This window comes from Coregonus clupeaformis, chromosome 20, assembly GCF_020615455.1.
Source record: "Coregonus clupeaformis isolate EN_2021a chromosome 20, ASM2061545v1, whole genome shotgun sequence".
NCBI classification, from domain to species: Eukaryota; Metazoa; Chordata; class Actinopteri; order Salmoniformes; family Salmonidae; genus Coregonus; species Coregonus clupeaformis.
The window spans coordinates 52323019-52345523 of NC_059211.1; positions in this window are offsets into that span (position 1 = coordinate 52323019).

Below are 22505 nucleotides of genomic sequence, written 5' to 3' on the forward strand. Positions count from 1 at the left end.
CTCCGCAGTTCATTCCTAACTGTAAGAAATCTGAATCTGATGCTTTGCCAGCGTGAGGACAATTTAGCATGAGTTAGTCTGGGTTTACGTCAAGGGGACTGGCAGAGAGCCTGGCATATGGCATCATTTAGCGTACGACGGCTGCGGCTCACGCGTCCCCGCTCTGACGGGCACACCAGCCACGGCACCCTGGCTCTCACAAACTCTCACATTAACACCGATTATGCTGAACGCTGTCGACGATCAATACCTGCAGCTGCCACTTTCTCTCCTCTCTCTCCTCCCCCTCTCTCTGTTTTTCTTTCTCTCCCTCTTCTCTCCCCTCCGATAATGCAGTGTGCCAGACAAAGATGCGAGGAGAGTTAGGGGGCTGCAATGCGGGGGGGTGGGGGGCAGTAGAAGAACAAAATGAAACAAGACTAAATGGAAGGACTTGGAGGTGAACTTCTTTCTCCCCTAGCTTGTGATTCAAGGTTGAGCCACTGCTGCACAAAAGAGGGATACATGAAAAATCTGTTTGATCCTTCCGCCCAGCTGTACATGCAAATGAGGCAGCCATGCTCTTTTAGTCCCCATCACACACATAATTGGGAGGCTCATTTGGGTGTGATGTATGCAGTGCGCCACCACACAGTCTGAGAGAGAGAGAGAGAGAGAGAGAGAGAGAGAGAGAGAGAGAGAGAGAGAGAGAGAGAGAGAGAGAGAGAGAGAGAGAGAGAGAGAGAGAGAGAGAGAGAGAGAGAGAGAGAGAGAGAGAGAGAGAGACAGAGACAGAGACAGAGACAGGGACAGACAGAGACAGGTGTGCGGGATGTGTGCGTGCGTGTCAGTTTGATGAGTCTCTACTGGCTCTGTGTGCGTATGTGTGCGTGTTTGTGTGTGCGCCCACGTGTGTGTGTAGGTGGGTGCCTGTGTGCGTGTGGGCACTGGCAGACGTGTAGCCTGCCCTCCCGGTGCCCTGTCCCCATCATGCCATTGCTCTCTGCGCGGTGTTGACTACAGAGGGTCCGGGACATCAGATAAAACCACAGAGGTGCCACAGTCAGCAGCAAAAAAGGAGACCAAAGAAGCTCTAATAACAATAACGAAGCGCCTCTCAACTCCCGGAGCTAACATAATACCAGCCACACACCGAGCGTCCATGAGTCCATGCATCTTCTCTGGGTTTTTCACTAATGGCACCCTATTCTCTATGTAGTGCACTACTTTTGACCAGAGCCATATTGGCACTGGTCAAAAGTAGTGCACTGTAAAGGGAATAGGGTGTAATTTGGGATGAAGCCTCTGTCTAGGAGCAGCCAAAAGGGGACTTATTTACCTGACAACCGAAGATGAAGAACAAAGCCAGATGCAACACCACAAGGCTCTAAATATTGAAATAAATAGGAACGTTGCGTTAATTGAAGAGATTCGATGGCCACTTAGACATCCATCTACCTCCAGATATCCAGGCTGCATCTCAAATTGCACTTTATTCCCTACATTGTGCACTACTTTGACCAGAGTCCTATATAGTCCCATTTCAGCTGCCTGTCGAGTCTGCTTTCTTTTTTGTGGTGGCCCTGGAGGGACATAAAGGCAATAGATTCCCATTCATAGTCAGGCCCTTTAGGCCTCTATTGATCACTTCAGTCCTGTCAAAACATCTCAGTGAACCGTGGCAGGTGCTGTTTTGGTCCCGTAAATGATTGGTTTCTATTTTACCTCGTCTGTCATTTCCATTAGCGACAATGAGAGCCCTTTTCAGTTGAGGCGAAGCAACCTTGTCCAAAAACACATACATTTCTTGTCTATTTAGTGCGCGTTTTCTCTTTTAGAATATCTCAAAAGGATAGTGCAATGGCTAATTGTCCAATGGCTGATTCATATACATAAACAATGTTTTAAACAGGGTATTTCAGTTGACTTCCTGAATTGGCTGAATTGAAATGGAATTGACCCCAATGCTGGTTTTAAATTAATTTGAATCTGTCGCGTCAGTAATTCTGTAACTCACTGTTGTATATTTTATGTAAGCCTATTTTATATACAACTACTGTAGTGAAGCAAGACTAGCTTGCTCGTCATTCATAACATTTTATTGAATTTGGGCTGGCTTTGATTTACAACATTACATTTTTCCACATAAAGCATGTGGTCAAGCAATACCCTAATGTGTCACTGGCTATCATGAAATTTGATTTCCTCCATCTTGCAGTAAACAAATTATCTTGGGCCACCACTACACTAATTTGCATGACGTGATCAAGGCTAAGATAGAGAGCGAGAGAGAGACGGAGGGAGGGAGGGAGGGAGGGGGAAACAGACCTGGGTTAAAATCTTTTAAATTCTTTGAGCGTTTGCTCTAGCCTGCCTGGAGTGCCATCTGGCCGGGGTTTACCGTTTTGGGACTATTCTATTGGTCAATTAAAAATTATTAATATGATTTAAAATAGTATTTGAACCCAGGTCTGTGGGGAAACAGCCTATGTCTGTGGGGAAACCGCCTATGTTTCTTCGTAATTACTTAATAATTACTAACAGTATTTGGAGATGAAGAGTTTTGTAGGCAGATGAACAAAAACCCACAGGATGTAATCTCACAGTTGGATGAACTGATCCTACATCTTTATTGTCCTCCCAACAGATTCATGCAGGTTTTAGAGCTTCATCATCGTTCGTCCACTCAGCACTGGGTGGTAATCGAGTGTGGTGACAATACGGGAAATGGACAAAAGGAAGCAGGAGGTGCCCTTGCGGGTCTTGTGGTAATGCTGCAGCCACCGGTACACATGCATTCAGTGTAAGCATAGGTTCAAAACCGGCCTACTGCCCTTTGACACAATCTCTTTCTATCTTTCCGCATTGTCATGCTCTATCTGTTCAATAAAATCTAAAAATACCTTAAAATGTACTTTAAAAAGGTAGCAGTAAGATGTAGCCATAGAAATATAATGGCATAGAAATTGATTACATTCTATTTGTGTGGTTGTATACAACCTAGGTGGCCTGGACTGAAAGACAATATATGGACTTTTTGGAAATCTACACCAACCCAAATTCTAAGTGGACCCTAAAGTAAATGGAAATGTTTTGTGTGTGTGTGTGTGTGTTTAGATGATTGTGTCTTGGGGTGAATCCATTCAATTAAGGTAAAATGAAATCCATTAACAGAAAATGCCACATTTTGCTTCATGTGGATTTCCCTCAACTCACATTATTAAGAAATGTGAGTTTTTATAGCTCAACTAGAAGTATGAATAAAAATAGATTTAATCCACCCTAACAATTTAAAATCCTCCTTCGGCAAACAAGCAACGTTGATATTATACCTCCTAAAAGTGTCATGGAACCTTGTCAATTAATAATTTGTGTTGTGCGTCACAGCAGTAAAAACGAACACCGTGAAAACACAAACCTTATTTGCCATTGCCACTAATGAATAGTCATTATCAAAAATGATTATAACTGTAACTCGACAACATTGCACTCTTTCCTCCTGTCATTATACTGTTTCCACAAATGAGTCTCCTTTTGCTTCAAGCTGAAAAACAACGATAAACAAATCGTGATGGACTGAGAAAACCATGAACTGTAAAAAAGTCAAAAACAAAGTGATTACAGATGAATTAATGCATTCTGCCATGACTGCCTTTTCCAACCATTACTGAACTTTGTCATTTTTACTCACTAACTGAATATCCTCTAGCTCACTGTGATTAATTATGTAGGCATAATTGTCTTTCCTTTATTTTGTGTTTGTTTGAGCTTACAGCAACAATATATTTGAATGTGACATAATATAGCTGTAAATAATATGCCATTTAGCTGATTTTTTATTTTATTTTATTTATTTCACCTTTGTTTAACCAGGTAAGCCAGTTGAGAACAAGTTCTCATTTACAACTGCGACCTGGCCAAGATAAAGCAAAGCAGTGCGATAAAAACAACAACAACACAGAGTTACACATGGGATAAACAAAACATACAGTCAAAAACACAATAGAAAATCTATATACAGTGTGTGCAAATGTAATAAGTTATGGAGGTAAGGCAATAAATAGACCATAGTGCAAAATAATGACAATTTAGTATTAACACTGGAGTGATAGAAGTGCAGAAGATGATGTGCAATTAGAGATACTGGGGTGCAAATGAGCAAAATAAATAACAATATGTGGATGAGGTAGTTGGGTGGGCTAATTACAGATGGGCTGTGTACAGGTGCAGTGATCGGTAAGCTGCTCTGACAACTGATGCTTAAAGTTAGTGAGGGTGATAAGAGTCTCCAGCTTCAGAGATTTTTGCAGTTCGTTCCAGTCATTGGCAGCAGAGAACTGGAAGGACTGGCGGCCAAAGGAGGTGTTGGCTTTGGGAATAACCAGTGAGATATACCTGCTGGTGCGCATACTACGGGTGGGTGTTGCTATGGTGACCAATGAACTAAGATAAGGCGAGCATTTGCCTTACAGTGATTTATAGATGACCTGGAGCCAGTGGGTTTGGCGACGAATATGTAGATGCTTTTATCCAAATCAAATTACAGTCATGCATACATCTTTTATATGTGTGGCACCAGTGGGAATTGAAACCATGGCATTGCAAACACCATACTCTACCAACTGAGCCACACAGGACATACAGTTGACTGTATGAGACATAACATGTCTTAACTGGTCACATTGCTGGTCTCCATCGCTAATCGGCTATGAAACATTAAGATTTCAGTAAAGTTTCAGGACATTGTGCTTCAGAACAGGGGTATGGCAAATACAGGCAATATGACATAAGTTGACATAAACAGCTATATAAAGCTCTAAGTTACGACAACCTTATGTAGGCTTTATGACATTCAAGAGAGTGAAGTGTATAGGAAGTCTTATCCATGGATCCTGCAGTAAAGAGATGAGAGCACTACTCCCTGCATCACACATATATCATGCTATACATTGCTTGCTACAATATAGAATTTCAACAAAATGTTGAATCTTTGTTTTTTTTGTTAGTTAAAGGTAAGTCAGTCTTCTTTGTTCCTACATTGAACATAAGGCTTCCACCAGAGAGAGCCACTGCTGCTGATCTTCTGCCTTTTTGGGGATGGTTTTCCATGACAGGCCACTGTCCTTCATCTGATTCTCCACAGTTCTTTGCCAGGTTTCTTTTGGGCAGCCACACATCCTTTTTCCATCTGCTGTCCAGTGAAGGGCTGTCTTTGGGAGTGCAGGCTCATTCATTCAGCATACATGCCCTAGCCATCTCCTTCTTTTCCTTGTTTGGGTTTTTGTGATGCTGTCTTTTGGTGTTGTTCGGCCAGTAAATGCCAAGTATTTTCCGGAGACACTTGTTTTGGAAAGTCTCTAGTTTTCTAGACAGTCTGGATGTTACCCTCCAACATTCAGAGTCGTACAGAAGCACACTGAGGACATTACTACTGAACAGGCGGAGATTGGTTTTGGTATTGAGTTGTTTGATTTCCATGTGGTTTTTAACATGTCAAAAGTGTAGGTTGCTTTGATGGTCCGGGTGTTGACATCCTTTTCTGAATCTCCATCATTAGTGACCTTGCTGCCTAGGTAGAGGAAGTCTTGAACTTCCTCTACCACTTCTCTGTTTATGTTAATGAGTGTCTGTCTTGTGGTTTTTCCTCATGAGCTTAGTTTTCTTTGCATTGATTTTGAAACCAATTTGTAGGGATGTGTTTGTGAGCTTGTAAACCTTTTCTTGCATGTCAGATTGTCTGCTGGAGAGCACGGTGATGTCATCTGCATAATCCAGATCTTCCAGAGTTGAGGTGTGTCCATCTGATGCCACTTTTTCAGTTTGTCAGGGTCTGTTGCATAAGCCAGTCAATGGCTATAATGAACAGGGTGTAGGAGAGGATGCATCCTTGTTTAACACCAGTGTTGACTCCGAAACTGTTGGTTAAGTGTCCATTACAGACAACCTGACAGTGGAAATCGGTGTACAAGGTCTTGATGACGTTGACTATTTTGGGAGGGATTCCATAGTGGTGAAGTATTTTCCATAGGGATATTCTCTGGAGACTGTTGAAGGCCTTTTCAAAATCAATGAAGGTGGTGTATATGGGACTGTTCCACAGGCTAAATATTGAATATGGGATGCCCAAACTGTACCCAGTAGACATGTTATCATGTAGCAACAGGGAGCAGTCAGTGCCACATCATTGATTCACATGCAGGCTACGTCCCAAAGGCACCCTATTCTCTATAATACAGCCCTACTTTTGACCAGGGTCCATAGGGCTAAGGTCAAAAGTAGTGCACAATAGGGTGATGTGATCCAAAATTAGATTTTTTTTATGGCAGAGTCATCTCCATCCTCCTATTAAATTGTTCAGCCTTTTTAAATGAAATCGTAAATGTTGGCTATTGGGGTAAATGGAGGTTTGAAAAGAATGAAGTGCAATCCACTTACTGTATTAAATGATCCCATGGATTGGAATCAGCTACTTATAGTGGCCAAATACCATTGGAAACATTCCCACACATACAGTGTACTTTACTTTTAAGAAAACATCTGTTATGAAAATGGACAAGTCTGGAACGGATGTGTTTCTTATAAAATAAGTGAACGATAGGCACCAAGGCAACAAGATCATATTGGAAATCTTGGAACAATAGTAGAAATAGTGTAATGTAGGGTACCTAACCCCCCCCTCCCCCCAAGAACAATGTCCAATTGCTGACACAAAAAAGCTACATTTGTAAAAAATTTGGTACAGTGACTTCAGAAAGTATTCACACCCCTTGACTTTTTCAACATTTTGTTGTGTTACAGCCTGAATTTTGTGAGATTTTGTGTCACTAATCTACACACAATACCCCATAATGTCAGTGGAATTATGTTTTTAAAAATATTTTACAAATTAATTAAAAATGAAAAGCTGAAATGTCTTGAGTCAATAAGTTTTCAACCTTTTTGTTATGGCAAGCCTACAGTCGTATGAAAAAGTTTGGGCACCCCTGACAATTTCCATGATTTCCATTTATAAATAATTGGGTGTTTGGATCAGCAATTTCATTTTGATCTATCAAATAACTGATGGACACAGTAATATTTCAGTAGTGAAATTAGGTTAATTGGATTAACAGAAAATGTGCAATATGCATCAAAACTAAATTAGACAGGTGCATCAATTTGGGCACCCCAACAGAAAAATCACATCAATATTTAGTAGAGCCTCCTTTTGCTAAAATAACAGCCTCTAGACGCTTCCTATAGCCTCTAATGAGTGTCTGGATTCTGGATGAAGGTATTTTGGACCATTCCTCCTTACAAAACATCTCCACTTCAGTTAGGTTTGATGGTTGCCGAGCATGGACAGCCCGCTTCAAATCATCCCACAGATGCTCAATGATATTCAGGTCTGGGGACAGGGATGGCCATTCCAGAACAATGTACTTGTTCCTCTGCATAAATGCCCGGGTAGATTTTGAGCAGTGTTTTGGGTCGTTGTCTTGTTGAAATATCCAGCCCCAGCGTAACTTCAACTTTGTGACTGATTCTTCAACATTATTCCCAAGAATCTGCTGATATTGAGTGGAATCCATGCGACCCTCAACCTTAACAAGATTCCCAGTACCGGCACTGGCCACACAGCCCCACAGCATGATGGAACCCCCACCAAATATTACTGTGGGTAGCAAGTGTTTTTCTTTGAACGCTGTGTTCTTTTGCCGCCATGCATAACGCCCCTTGTTATGACCAAATAACTCAATCTTTGTTTCATCAGTCCACAGCACCTTATTCCAAAATGAAGCTGGCTTGTCCAAATGTGCGTTTGCATACCTCAAGCGACTCTGTTTGTGGCGTGTGTGCAGAAAAGGCTTCTTTCGCATCCCTCTCCCGTACAGCTTCTCCTTGTGCAAAGTGCGCTGAATTGTTGAATGATGCACAGTGACACCATCTGCAGCAAGATGATGTTGTAGGTCTTTGGAGGTGGTCTGTGGGCTGTTTTTGACTGTTCTCACCATCCTTCGCCTTTGCCTCCGATATTTTATTTGGCCTGCCACATCTGGCCTTAACAAGAACTGTGCCTGTGATCTTCCATTTCCTCACTATGTTCCTCACAGTGGACACTGACAGCTTACATCTCTGCGATAGCTTTTTGTAGCCTTCCCCTAAACCATAATGTTGAACAATCTTTTTTTTCAGGTCATTTGAGAGTTGTTTTGAGGCCCCCATGTTGCCACTCTTCAGAGGAGAGTCAAAGAGAACAACAACTTGCAATTGGCCACCTTAAATACCTTTTCTCATGATTGAATGCACTTGTCTATGAAGTTCAAGGCTTAATGAGCTCACCAAACCAATTGTGTGTTCTAGTTAATCAGTGCTAAGTAGTTACAGGTATTCAAATCAACAGAATGACAAGGGTGCCAAATTTTTGCATAGCCTATTTTTCACATCTGATTTAATTTCATACAACTTAATATTGCTACACTAAAAATCTTTGTCTGGACAATACCCCAGTACTCAGCTTTTATTAGAAAATGAATGGCATGCCACTGTGACCATTTTCTGTGACGACAGAGTAAATTATTATGCAGCATCAGAGGGGTGCCCAAACTTTTTCATACAACTGTAAATAAGTTCAGGAGTAAAGATTTGCTTAGCAAGTCACATAATAAGTTGCATGGACTCTGTGTGCAATAATAGTGTTTAACATGATTTTTAAACGACTACCCAATCTCTGTACACTACACACACAATTATCAGTTGAGCAGTGAATTTCAAGCACAGATTCAACCACAAAGACCAGGGAGGTTTTCCCATGGTTCGCAAAGAAGGGCACTTACTGGTAGATGGGTAAAAAAAACAGGCATTAAATATCCCTTTGTGCATGGTGCAGTTATTAATTAGACTTTGGATGGTATCAATACACCCAGTCACTACAAAGATACAGGCGTCCTTCCTAACTCAGTTGCCGGAGAGGAAGGAAACCGCTCAGGGATTTCACCATGAGGCCAATTGTGACTTTAAAACAATTAGAAAGTTTCAAGGCTGTGAAGGGAGAAAACTGAGGATCGATCAACAATATTGTAGTTACTCCACAATACTAATTTAAATGACAGTGAAAAGAAGGAAACCTGTACAGAATAAAATATTCCAAAACATGTATCCTGTTTGCAGTAAGGCACTAAAGTAAAACAGCAAAAAATGGGGCAAAAAATTGTGTGTAGATAGGTGAGAATTTCTTTTTTTAAATCCATTTTGAATTCAGGTTTGTTGTAACACAACAAAATGTGGAATTAGTCAAGGGGTATGAAAACTGTCTGAAGGGGGAGCCAGTTATCACCAACACACTCACCTTAAAATTGACTGCTTTATTAAAGACTGATTAAACATTTTAAACAAGTGGATTATGTATCTTTAGGCTCCCCTAATGGTATACATACAGTGAGGGAAAAAGTATTTGATCCCCTGCTGATTTTGTACGTTTGCCCACTGACAAAGAAATGATCAGTCTATAATTTTAATGGTAGGTTTATTTGAACAGTGAGAGACAGAATAACAACAAAATAATCCAGAAAAATGCATGTCAAAAATGTTATAAATTGATTTGCATTTTAATGAGGGAAATAAGTATTTGACCCCCTCTCAATCAGAAAGATTTCTGGCTCCCAGGTGTCTTTTATACAGGTAACGAGCTGAGATTAGGAGCACCCTCTTAAAAGGAGTGCTTCTAATCTCAGTTTGTTACCTGTATAAAAGACACCTGTCCACAGAAGCAATCAATCAATCAGATTCCAAACTCTCCACCATGGCCAAGACCAAAGAGCTCTCCAAGGATGTCAGGGACAAGATTGTAGACCTACACAAGGCTGGAATGGGCTACAAGACCATTGCCAAGCAGCTTGGTGAGAAGGTGACAACAGTTGGTGCGATTATTCGCAAATGGAAGAAACACAAAAGAACTGTCAATCTCCCTCGGCCTGGGGCTCCATGCAAGATCTCACCTCGTAGAGTTGCAATGATCATGAGAATGGTGAGGAATCAGCCCAGAACTACACAGGAGGATCTTGTCAATGATCTCAAGGCAGCTGGGACCATAGTCACCAAGAAAACAATTGGTAACACACTACGCCGTGAAGGACTGAAATCCTGCAGCGCCTGCATGGTCCCCCTGCTCAAGAAAGCACATATACAGGGCCGTCTGAAGTTTGCCGATGAACATCTGAATGATTCAGAGGAGAACTGGGTGAAAGTGTTGTGGTCAGATGAGACCAAAATCGAGCTCTTTGGCATCAACTCAACTCGCCGTGTTTGGAGGAGGAGGAATGCTGCCTATGACCCCAAGAACACCATCCCCACCGTCAAACATGGAGGTGGAAACATTATGCTTTGGGGGTGTTTTTCTGCTAAGGGGACAGGACAACTTCACCGCATCAAAGAGACGATGGACGGGGCCATGTACCATCAAATCTTGGGTGAGAACCTCCTTCCCTCAGCCAGGGCATTGAAAATGGGTTGTGGATGGGTATTCCAGCATGACAATGACCCAAAACACACGGCCAAGGCAACAAAGGAGTGGCTCAAGAAGAAGCACATTAAAGTCCTAGAGTGGCCTAGCCAGTCTCCAGACCTTAATCCCATAGAAAATCTGTGGAGGGAGCTGAAGGTTCGAGTTGCCAAACGTCAGCCTCGAAACCTTAATGACTTGGAGAAGATCTGCAAAGAGGAGTGGAACAAAATCCCTCCTGAGATGTGTGCAAACCTGGTGGCCAACTACAAGAAACGTCTGACCTCTGTGATTGCCAACAAGGGTTTTGCCACCATGTACTAAGTAATGTTTTGCAGAGGGCTCAAATACTTATTTCCCTCATTAAAATGCAAATCAATTCATAACATTTTTGACATGCGTTTTTCTGGATTTTTTTGTAGTTATTCTGTCTCTCACTGTTCAAATAAACCTACCATTAAAATTATAGACTGATCATTTCTTTGTCAGTGGGCAAACGTACAAAATCAGCAGGGGATCAAATACTTTTTTCCCTCACTGTATATATACACTACCAGTCAAATAACTGTTTCTAAATTACGAAACATTAGATCAACTTACCTTCTAATCGTTTTGTTAAAGTGACTTAAACATTTTCGATGAGACAGATAACATTTTAGTTGAGCAAGAGTAGTGGCAGCCAGGGAAAGCGTTTTGGAAATTGTATTTTGACATAAAGTGGTTTCTGTGAGAATTACAGGGGGGTGCAGTTACCCCAGGGGGCTAGTTACCCCACGTTACTCTACTGGCTACAATCTATGACCTCTAACAATATTGAATTTATAAAATAGCTTGTGAGATCCGTCTACAGTGTCTACACAGTTAAGAACAGGTCTAGCTGGACTTGCAATGTGGTTTTGCAAGAAAGCAATGAAACCATATGCATGTAACGAAACCCGCTGCCATCTACTGCATCAAATTGTAAAACCACTTGTTCGACAGGAAACTTGTGTATTGCCAATTATTTAGACCTGGATCTGTGAGCAGGTTGGTGAAGCAGTAGGACATTTGGAAATCACTTTTGATTGCATATTTTTCTATAGAGGCCAGTACTAGCATTTTATGATACGTAGTCTCTGAAACATTGCATAGTCTCTGAAACATTTTGAACTGTGTGTGTGTGTGTGTGTTTGTGTGGGTGGGTGGGGGTGTGTGTGCGTGCATTTACCTTATTATATGTTTTAGATAACATACCCTCAGTTTCTGTTTTTTATTTCAATTATTGAAGGGAATGACTGAAAGTGAAGTGCCCTGTGGTTTACTCAGTGGTGGTCTCCCAATAGCACCCTATTCCGTATATATATTAGTGCACTACTTTTGTTCCCTGTATAGTACACTACTTTTGACCAGGGCCCATAGGGCTCTGGTCAAAAGTAGTGCACTATATAGGGAATATGGTGCCATTTGGGATACAGGCTCAGTGTGTCTGGGCACATTTTTCTCCTGGCACATTATAAAAGGAGAGTTGTCAGATGAGTTGACTCTGACCTTGAGATTATTAAATTATCTTTTCATCTCTGGCTGGGAGATATACTGCCCTCACTTCACAGCATAGGCTCACAGCGTACTTTCACTGGAGTTCTAAGAGAAGCACGCTGTTGTAGGTGGAATTCTGTAAAGGGATTCTGAAACGAAGACCTAAGTATATTATATGAAGGCCTTTGGTGTAAACCTGTATCAAAGACAAAGTTCTTACATTTAAGATAAAAACATTCTGTCGTTACATTGAAATTCCTGTCTTAGATACGTATGTCAACAAACTATTTGATACCATAAAAGTAAAGTGCAATATCATCATCATCATATTATTCTTATTTTACCTCAGATTTCATGAGAGATAAATTAAAACGTGTACGGCCAAATATTTAGTAACATCTCAACAAAAGATCTAACAGCCTTCTTGGACTGAGTATTTATTTTATCTCTCCATTGCAGTACTGAGGATAATATTATGGAATTGAGGAACAGCTTACCTCATATTTCTAGTGACATTTAACTATCAGCTTGAAGGGAATTCTATCCAGAAAAGCCTAATTGACTAACAATTTTGATTAATAAAATATTTAAACATCAATACAATAAATCAATACTATACTTAATTTACAATTTCTCACCCATGTGAGCACAAATTCCAATTCCCAATTCATATCTTGTAGTAAATCATTGTGATGTCTGCCAACATGTCGTTATTCAAATTAACCATAGCTCCATGAAAATGGTGTTAGGTCATGAATACAAAGAAGGAATGTTCCCTTGAGACCGTGGAAATGTGAATTTTGTTCTCAAGGCGATTTACTTCAGTCATTCATTTTACGCAAACAACTTGAGGCCCTCTCTGTAGAACTGCTAATTTTCAGAGGGTTCGTTGTCCGGCAGAGGTGAAAGAGAGAAAAGGAAAGAAACAGAGAAGTAGCAATATCCGGATAAGAGGAAGGAAAAGAGGATAGTAGATGGTATTATTAGGTAGATAAAATACATAGTTTTTGTTTCGATCTAGCTGATAAACAAGATGAGTATCCACAGATGGAGAGAAAATCTTGATGAAAAATAGAGGAAAATACTCTGAACAGAACTGTCCTGTGTTCATCTTTACCTTTCTTCTCATACAGTCCCCTAAAATGGAGACAGAAAATCAATTGACACTCACAACTCTTTGTTAACTTTTGCACATTCTGAACACAGCCACTCCAAAGTACAAACCGCCACAAAGCTTAAAAGATTGATGCTCAAAGCTTTTTTCCTTAGCTGTTCTCTCTGCTTTTGCTACCTTCCCTCCTCCTTCTCCTCTCACCACTCTTTTTGGCTCCTTGGCATGGAACAGAATGTCATTAAAGGGGCAATCAGCTGTTAAAATAACTCTCAAATTCATAGACATATTTACAGATGCAAGGACTCACCATGCATGACACAAAATCAACAATTGATCTAAGTTGATGAGGCATTTATAAGTTATATTCTTCAAGAATCAATGGGTACATATTATTAATTTATAAGTCGGAAAATGGATGTAGCAACTTTAGATTGCCCCTTTAACTATTGTAGGGATATAGGGCTAGCTATGTTTCAATATCCATACTGCCATACCATTTAGAATGCATGTAATAATAATAATATGCCATTTAGCAGATGCTTTTATCCAAAGCGACTTACAGTCATGCGTGCATACATTTTTGTGTATGGGTGGTCCCGGGGTTCGAACCCACTACCCTGGCGTTACAAGCGCCGTGCTCTACCAGCTGAGCTACAATGTACAATGTACAATGCATTGTTACCAAGTGCAATGCTAGTGTGGCTTTGGGAATGGGAACAGAACTGAGTGTCACGACTTCATCCGAAGCTGCCTCCTCTCCTCGTTCGGGCAGGCTTCGCATTCTTCGTCAATGGCCTTCTAGCCACCGCCGCTCTTCATCTCATCATTCCATTTGTTTTGTCTTGTTTATTACACACACCTGGTTCATATCCCCTCATCAGTACCTGTATAAGTGTTCCCTCTGCCCCCTTGTCTTTGTGTGTGATTGTTTATTGTGAGGAGAGTGAAGCTCGGTTGAGCTCCTTGTATTTTGTATTGCCGGGTTATTTTCCCTGTGTGCCTTGTTGGTTCCAGTGCGCCTGTTTTGCGCACTGGACTGTTTTGACGCATTACTGCGTAACTCTGTATTCCGGAATAAATCCTGTTATTCTGTGATTTACCCTCCTGCGCCTGACTCCTTCAAATCACCCATCACAGAATCACACACCCGCCATGGAGTCAGCAGGAGAGGAGCACATGCCTGGAGTCGTGGCACGGGTGCATTCGACGATGCTAGCCAGCCTTGGAGAAGCGATGGATTGGGTTCTCCAGGTCGTCCAACGCCTGGAGAGGAGAGGATCCGATCTGTCGGACCAGCTGGGCGACCGGATCCAGCCACCCACACCCCAGCACCCAGAGGGATCCATATATCCCGACCACAGGATTTCGATGGGACAGCTGCTCTCTGCAGGGATTCCTCCTCCAACTGAAGCTATACTATTCAAGCATCAGCCCGGCCCAATCGGAGCGGGAGAAGGTGTCCACCCTCGTCTCCTGCCTCTCAGGGAAAGCCCTGGAGTGGGCCAACGCGGTATGGAATGAAGGAGGAGCCACGTAGGACAACTACGGGGTAGGTGGAACGGGCAAATCAGGATGTGGGTAGATTCCTGCGGTCCTACTGCCAGGACCGGCCGGGGGAGTGGTCGGTGTTCTTGCCATGGGCCGAATATGCCCAGAACTCTCTCCGTCACTCCTCCACTAACCTAACGCCATTCCAATGTGTTTTAGGTTATCAACCGGTTCTGGCACCGTGGCATCAGAGCTAGACCGAGGCTCCTGTGGTGGATGACTGGTTTCAGCGCGCGGAGGAGACGTGGAACGCTGCTCACGTCCACCTGCAACACGCCGTGCGTCGTCAGAAGGCCAACGCTGACCACCACCGCAGTGAGGCCCCGGTCTTTGTACCGGGTTATTGGGTCCGGAATCTGCCCCTACGCCTGCCCTGCCGGAAGCTGAGCCCGCGGTTTGTGGGGCCGTTCAAAGTCCTGCGGAGAATAAACAAGGTTACCTATAGGTTATTACTCCCGCCAGATTATCGTATTAACCCCTCGTTCTATGTGTCTCTCCTCAGGCCGGTGGTGGCTGGTCCGCTCCAGGAGTCTGAGGTGCGGGAGGTCCCTCCGCCTCCTCTGGACATCGAGGGGGCCCCGGCGTACTCCGTCCATTCCATCCTGGATTCGAGGCCTCGGGTGGGGGGCCGTCAGTACCTCGTGGAGTGGGAGGGGTACGGTCCGGAGGAGCGGTGCTGGGTCCCGGTGAGGGATATCCTCGATCCCTCCCTGTTGCGGGAGGGGGGGGTACTGTCACGACTTCATCCAAAGCTGCCTCCTCTCCTGTTTCGGGCAGGCTTCGGCGTTCGTCGTCACCGGCCTTCTAACCACTAACGCTCCTCATCTCATCATTCCATTTGTTTTGTCTTGTTTATTACACACACCTGGTTAATCTCCCCTCATCAGTACCTGTATAAGTGTTCCCTCTGCCCCCTTGTCTTTGTGTGTGATTGTTTATTGTGAGGAGAGTGAAGCTCGGTTGAGCTCCTTGTATTTTGTATTTCCAGGTTGTTTTCCCTGTGTGCCTTGTTGGCATTACTGCGTAACTCTGTATTCCGGAATAAATCCTTTTATTCTGTGATTTACCCTCCTGTGCCTGAAAATGAACAAAAAAACATTTCCACTGCATTTCAGCCCTGCTACAAAAGGACCAGCTGACATCATGTCAGTGATTCTCTCGTTAACACAGGTGAGAGTGTTGACGAGGACAAGGCTAGAGATCACTCTGTCATGCTGATTGAGTTAGAATAACAGACTGGACGCTTTAAAAGGAGGGTGGTGCTTGAAATCATTGTTCATCCTCTGTTACCATGGAAACACGTGCCGTCATCATTGCTTTGCACAAAAAGGGCTTCACAGGCACGGATATTGCTGCTAGTAAGATTGCACCTAAATCAACCATTTCTCGGATCATCAAGAACTTCAAGGAGAGAGGTTCAATTGTTGTGAAGAAGGATTCAGAGCGCCCAAGAAAGTCCAGCAAGCGCCAGGACCGTCTCCTAAAGTTGATTCAGCTGCGGGACCGGGGCACCACCAGTGCATAGCTTGCTCAGGAATGGCAGCAGGCACGTGTGAGTGCATCTGCACGCACAGTGAGGCAAAGACTTTTGGAGGATGGCCTCATGTCAAGAAGGGCAGGGAGGAAGCCACTTCTCTCCAGGAAAAACATCAGGGACAGACTGATATTGTGCAAAATGTACAGGGATTGGACACTGAGGACTGGGGTAAAGTCATTTTCTCTGATGAATCCCCTTTCCGATTGTTTGGGGCATCCGGAAAACACCTTGTCTGGAGAAGACAAGGTGAGCGCTACCATCAGTCCTGTGTCATGCCAATAGTAAAGCATCCTGAGACCATTCATGTGTGGGGTTGCTTCTCAGCCAAGGGAGTGGGCTCACTCACAATTTTGCCTAAGAACACAGCCATGAATAAAGAATGGTACCAACACATCTCCCAACCATCCAAGAACAGTTTGGTGACGACCAATGCCTTTTCCAGCATGATTGTCAGCATCTGGGTGAAGTGGTGAAACGGAATCAGGCGCAGGACACAGAACTGAGAAAAGTATGGCTTTACTAAACACAAAGTAAACCATAGCAAACCCTCCACGCAGGGAAGAGCAAAACAACAGCTCAACAGACGATGTAACAACGAACAATCACGCACAAACCCAGGAGGGAAAACAGAGGTAATATAGGGAAACCAATAAGCCTAATGAGTAACAGGTGTGAATAATAAAGACAGGACTAGTGTGACACAGAAACATCGATCGGTGGCAGCTAGTACTCCGGTGACGATGAACGCCGAAGCCTGCCCGAGCAAGGAGGAGGGGCAGCCTCGGCTGTATCCGTGACAGTATCCAGCCAGAAGGACGCAGAGCAGGGCGAGTCGGATGACGACGATGGAACTCTCTTAACAAGGAGGGATCGAGGATGTCCCTCCAGGGAACCCAGCTCCGTTCTTCCGGACCGTACCCCTCCCACTCCACGAGATACTGCAGGCCTCCAACCCAACGCCTCGAATCCAGGATGGAACGGACCGAGTACACCAGTGCCCCCTCAATGTCCAATGGGGGCGGAGGAACCTCCCGCACCTCAGACTCCTGGAGCGGACCAGCTACCACCGGCCTGAGGAGAGACACATGGAACGAGGGGTTAATACGGTAATCAGGGGGAGCTGTAACCTATAACAAACCTTGTTCAACCTCCTCAAGGGCCCCACAAACTGCCAACCCAGCTTCCGGCAGGGCAGGTGAAGGGGCAGGTTTCGGGTCGAGATCCAGACCCGGTCCCCCGGTGCATACACTGGAGCCTCACTGCGGTGGCGGTTGGCACTCACCTTCTGTCTCCTAATAGCCCTTTACAGGCGTACATGGGTAGCGTTCCATGTCTCCTCCAAGCGCCGAAACCATTCATCCACCGCAGGTACTTCGATCTGGCTCTGATGCCACGGTGCCAGGACTGGCTGGTAACCTAGTACACACTGAAAGGGAGACAGGTCAGTGGAGGAGTGGCGGAGGGAATTTTGTGCCATCTCTGCCCAGGGGATGTAACTGACCAATCCCCCTGCCGGTTCTGGCAATACGACCTCAGAAATCTACCCACATCCTGGTTTACTCTCTCCACCTGCCCATTACTCTCGGGGTGAAACCCTGAGGTCAGGCTGACCGAGACCCCCAGATGGTCCATAAACGCCTTCCAGACTCTTGATAGGTGTGACCACGGCCGTTGTGGAACGGGGAGAGGTTGTAATTTACCTCTGGGCAGGTGTCTAGGTGCTTGCACTGGGCGCACACCGAACAGGAAGAAACATAAATGGCCACCTCAGACGGAACGTACACACGACCCACTGGACACTGGGGGGGGAGTGGGCTCCGTGCGTAACACCTGCTCGATGTCCGCGTCAACCTCCCATACCACCGGGGCCACCAGACAAGAAGCCGGAAGTATGGGAGTGGGCATCCTGGTCCGCTCCTCTGAGTCATACAGACGGGACAGAGCGTCTGCCTTAGCATTCTGGGAACCTGGTCTATATGATAGGGTGAACACAGAACGCGTGAAAAACATGGCCCACCTTGCCTGATGAGGATTCAGTCTCCTCGCTGCCCGTATGTACTCCAGATTGCGGTGAGAAAGGGGTGTTTAGCCCCCTCAAGCCAATGTCTCCACACCTTAAAAGCTTTCACAACAGCTAACAGCTCCCGATCCCCCACGTCATAGTTTTGCTCCGCCGGGCTGAGCTTCTTCGAAAAGAAAGCACAGGGGTGGAGTTTGGGAGGCGTACCCGAGCGCTGAGACAGTACAGCTCCTATCCCAGCCTCGGACGTGTCCACCTCGACTGTGAATTGCAAGGAAGGATCCGGATGAGCCAGCACGGGAGCCGAGGTGAGCAGCGCCTTCAGCTGACCAAAAGCCCTGTTCGCCTCAGCTGACCACTGCAGGCGCACCAATCCGCCCTTTAGCAAAGAGGTGATGGGAGCTGCTACCTGGCCAAAGCCCCGGATAAATCTCCGGTAGTAGTTGGCAAAACCCAAAAATCGCTGCACCTCTCGGCCAATTACGCACGGCTGAAATGCGGTCACACTCCATCACGACCCCTGACTCTGACAAGCGGTATCCTAAGAAAGAGACGGACTGTTTGAAGAACAGACATTTCTCAGCCTTAACGTACAGGTCATGCTCCAACAGTCTACCAAGCACCTTGCGCACCAGGGACACATGCTCATCGCGTGTAGCGGAGTAGATGAGAATATCATCTATATACACCACTACACCCTGTCCGTGCAGATCCCTGAAAATCTCATCGACAAAGGATTGAAAGACTGAGGGAGCATTCATCAAACCGTACAGCATGACGAGGTACTCATAGTGACCAGAGGTGGTACTAAATGCCGTCTTCCACTCGTCCCCCTCCCGGATATGGATCAGATTGTACGCGCTCCTGAGGTCCAATTTTGTGAAGAAGCATGCCCCGTGCAATGACTCCGTCATACTAGCTATGAGAGGAAGAGGATAGCTGTATTTTACGGTTATCTGATTTAGACCTCGATAGTCAATGCACGGGCGTAAACCTCCATCCTTCTTCTTCACAAAAAATTAACTTGAGGAGGCAGGGGAAGTGGAGTGTCGAATGTATCCCTGTCCCAGAGATTCGGTGACATATGTCTCCATAGCCACCGTCTCCTCCTGTAACAGAGGATACACGTGACTCCTGGGAAGTGCAGTGCCCTCACGGAGATCTATCGCACAATCCCCTCGTCGATGGGGTGGTAATTGAGTCGCCTTCCTTTTACAGAAGGCGAGAGCCAAATCGGCATATTCTGAAGGAATGTGCATTGTGGAGACATGGTTTGGACTCTCCACCGTGGTTGCTCTACGGAAACCCCTACACACCTTCCCGAGCACTGAGGTGACCATCCCTTAAGAGCCCTCTGTTGCCACGAAATACTGGGGTCATGGGTGGTTAGCCAGGGAAGCCCCAGCACCACGGGAAACGCAGGAGAATCAATAAGGAAGGGACTAATTCTCTCCTCATGACCCCCCTGCGTCTCCATCCGGAGTGGAACTGTGACCTCCCTAACCATAACCGACCCTAAAGGGTGACTATCTAGGTCACGTATGGGGAAGGGCACATCTAAAGGCAATATAGGAATCCCTAATCTATGCGCAACCAGCCTATCCATGAAATTCCCAGCTGCGCCGTAATCTACGAGCGCCCTATGCTGGGAATGTGGGGAAAACTCAGGGAAAATAACATTTACCATCATGTGAGCAACAGGGAGCTCTGGGTGAGTTGGGTGCCTACTCACCTGGGATGGTCCACCAGAACCCTGCCTGCTGCATCAGTTCCATGAGGGTCCTCTCAGTTGGTGCAGGAGACCACCCCCTTGCTCGTTCTCTCCACATCAGCACCTCCAAGCTCCATAGGTGTGGAGTCGGAAGTGCTGGGGGATGGACTGGACGGACCCTGCTCTGGACGTCCGCGGGTGGACAACAGGTTATCCAGCCGGATCGATAAATCTACCAGCTAGTCCAAGTTAAGATTAGTGTCCCTTCAGGCCAGCTCCCTACGAACGTCCTCCCGTAGACTGCATCGGTGGTGGTCAATCAGGGCCCTCTCCTTCCATCCCGCGCTGGCTGCCAGTGTCCTGAAATCCAGGGCGAAGTCTTTTGCGCTCCTCCAGGTAGAGCTCCACCTGGAGCAGGAAACCCTTACACCCGGCAGCTGTCCCATCATATTCCCTCAGGAGCGAGAGCCGAATACCACTGGACCCTGGGTTTGATAGTCTTGATGGAGGAGAAATCGGAGGAGGATGAGGTGTAGAAAACCCAACTCTCTCCCATCGATCCATGGTTTTGATCACTCGATCCATAGCCGAACCTAGTCTCTGCAGCATGGTCGAATGCTGTTGGATGCGTTCCTCCACCGAGTCACTGGGATCGGACGTGCCTGCTGACTCCATGAATGGTGGGTGATTCTGTCAGCGTCTGGGTGAAGTGGTGAAACGGAATCAGGCGCAGGACACAGAACTGAGAAAAGTATGGCTTTATTAAACACAAAGTAAACCATAGCAAACCCTCCACGCTGGGAAGAGCAAAACAACAGCTTAACAGATGACGTAACAACGAACAATCAGAGATTGCAGAGGTCTTGAAAAAGAAGGGTCAACACTGCAAATATTCACTCTTTGCATAAACTTAATGTAATTGCCAATAAAAGCCTTTGACACTTATGGAATGCGTGTAATTATACTTCAGTATACCATAGTAACATCTGACAAAAATATCTCATAACACTGAAGCAGCGAACTTTGTGAAGACCAATACTTGTGTCATTCTCAAAACGTTTGACCACGACTGTAGAATCTCTGCCAAGGCACATTGAAGCTGTTCTGGCAGCTCGTGGGTGGCGCAACACCCCTTTAAGACACTTTATGTTGGTGTTTCCTTAATTTTGGTAAATACCTTTATGTGCTTGTGATAAAATTTAATCCACACATATTTTTATAAACTATTGATCCTCTGTGGCTAAATTATGCTCTCTGGTGTATGTGGAGAGCGGTATCCTGTGGTTGAATAAAAAAATAACGTAATTATTTTATTTTTTGCCTCTTGGGCTCCTTACGGGCTTGGGCCCAGCCCCTGACTCACACAATTAACCAGTCACATTTATTTATTATGCTTTAAAACAAATATGAATAAATTACCCAATCAAGGCAGGGTCCACCAATTACCCACGTGGGCCCCCTACCTCCTCTTCTCCCCCATCTGATGATTAGCAGAGTGGCAGCAGGCAGCAGCAGGCTGTCTACACTCATTGAGAGAGGGCTATCTGAGTCTTCCTGTGGTTGGCGGTTGCAGTGAAAAAAAAAATTAGATATACTACATATATAATATATACTGTATATCTAATATATACAGTTTATATTTCCTTCATATACAGTGGGGAGAACAAGTATTTGATACACTGCCGATTTTGCAGGTTTTCCTACTTACAAAGCATGTAGAGGTCTGTAATTTTTTATCATAGGTACACTTAAACTGTGAGAGAAGGAATCTAAAACAAAAATCCAGAAAATCACATTGTATGATTTTTAAGTAATTAATTTGCATTTTATTTCATGACATAAGTATTTGATCACCTACCAACCAGTAAGAATTCCGGCTCTCACAGACCTGTTAGTTTTTCTTTAAGAAGCCCTCCTGTTCTCCACTCATTACCTGTATTAACTGCACCTGTTTGAACTCGTTACCTGTATAAAAGACACCTGTCCACACACTCAATCAAACAGACTCCAACCTCTCCACAATGGCCAAGACCAGAGAGCTGTGTAAGGACATCAGGGATAAAATTGTAGACCTGCACAAGGCTGGGATGGGCTACAGGACAATAGGCAAGCAGCTTGGTGAGACTGTTGGCGCAATTATTAGAAAATGGAAGAAGTTCAAGATGACGGTCAATCACCCTCGGTCTGGGGCTCCATGCAAGATCTCACCTCGTGGGGCATCAATGATCATGAGGAAGGTGAGGGATCAGCCCAGAACTACACAGCAGGACCTGGTCAATGACCTGAAGAGAGCTGGGACCACAGTCTCAAAGAAAACCATTAGTAACACACTACGCCGTCATGGATTAAAATCCTGTAGCGCACGCAAGGTCCCCTTGCTCAAGCCAGCGCATGTCCAGGCCCGTCTGAAGTTTGCCAATGACCATCTGGATGATCCAGAGGAGGAATGGGAGAAGGTCATGTGGTCTGATGAGACAAAAATTGAGCTTTTTGGTCTAAACTCCACTCGCCGTGTTTGGAGGAAGAAGAAGGATGAGTACAACCCCAAGAACACCATCCCAACCGTGAAGCAGGAGGTGGAAACATCATTCTTTGGGGATG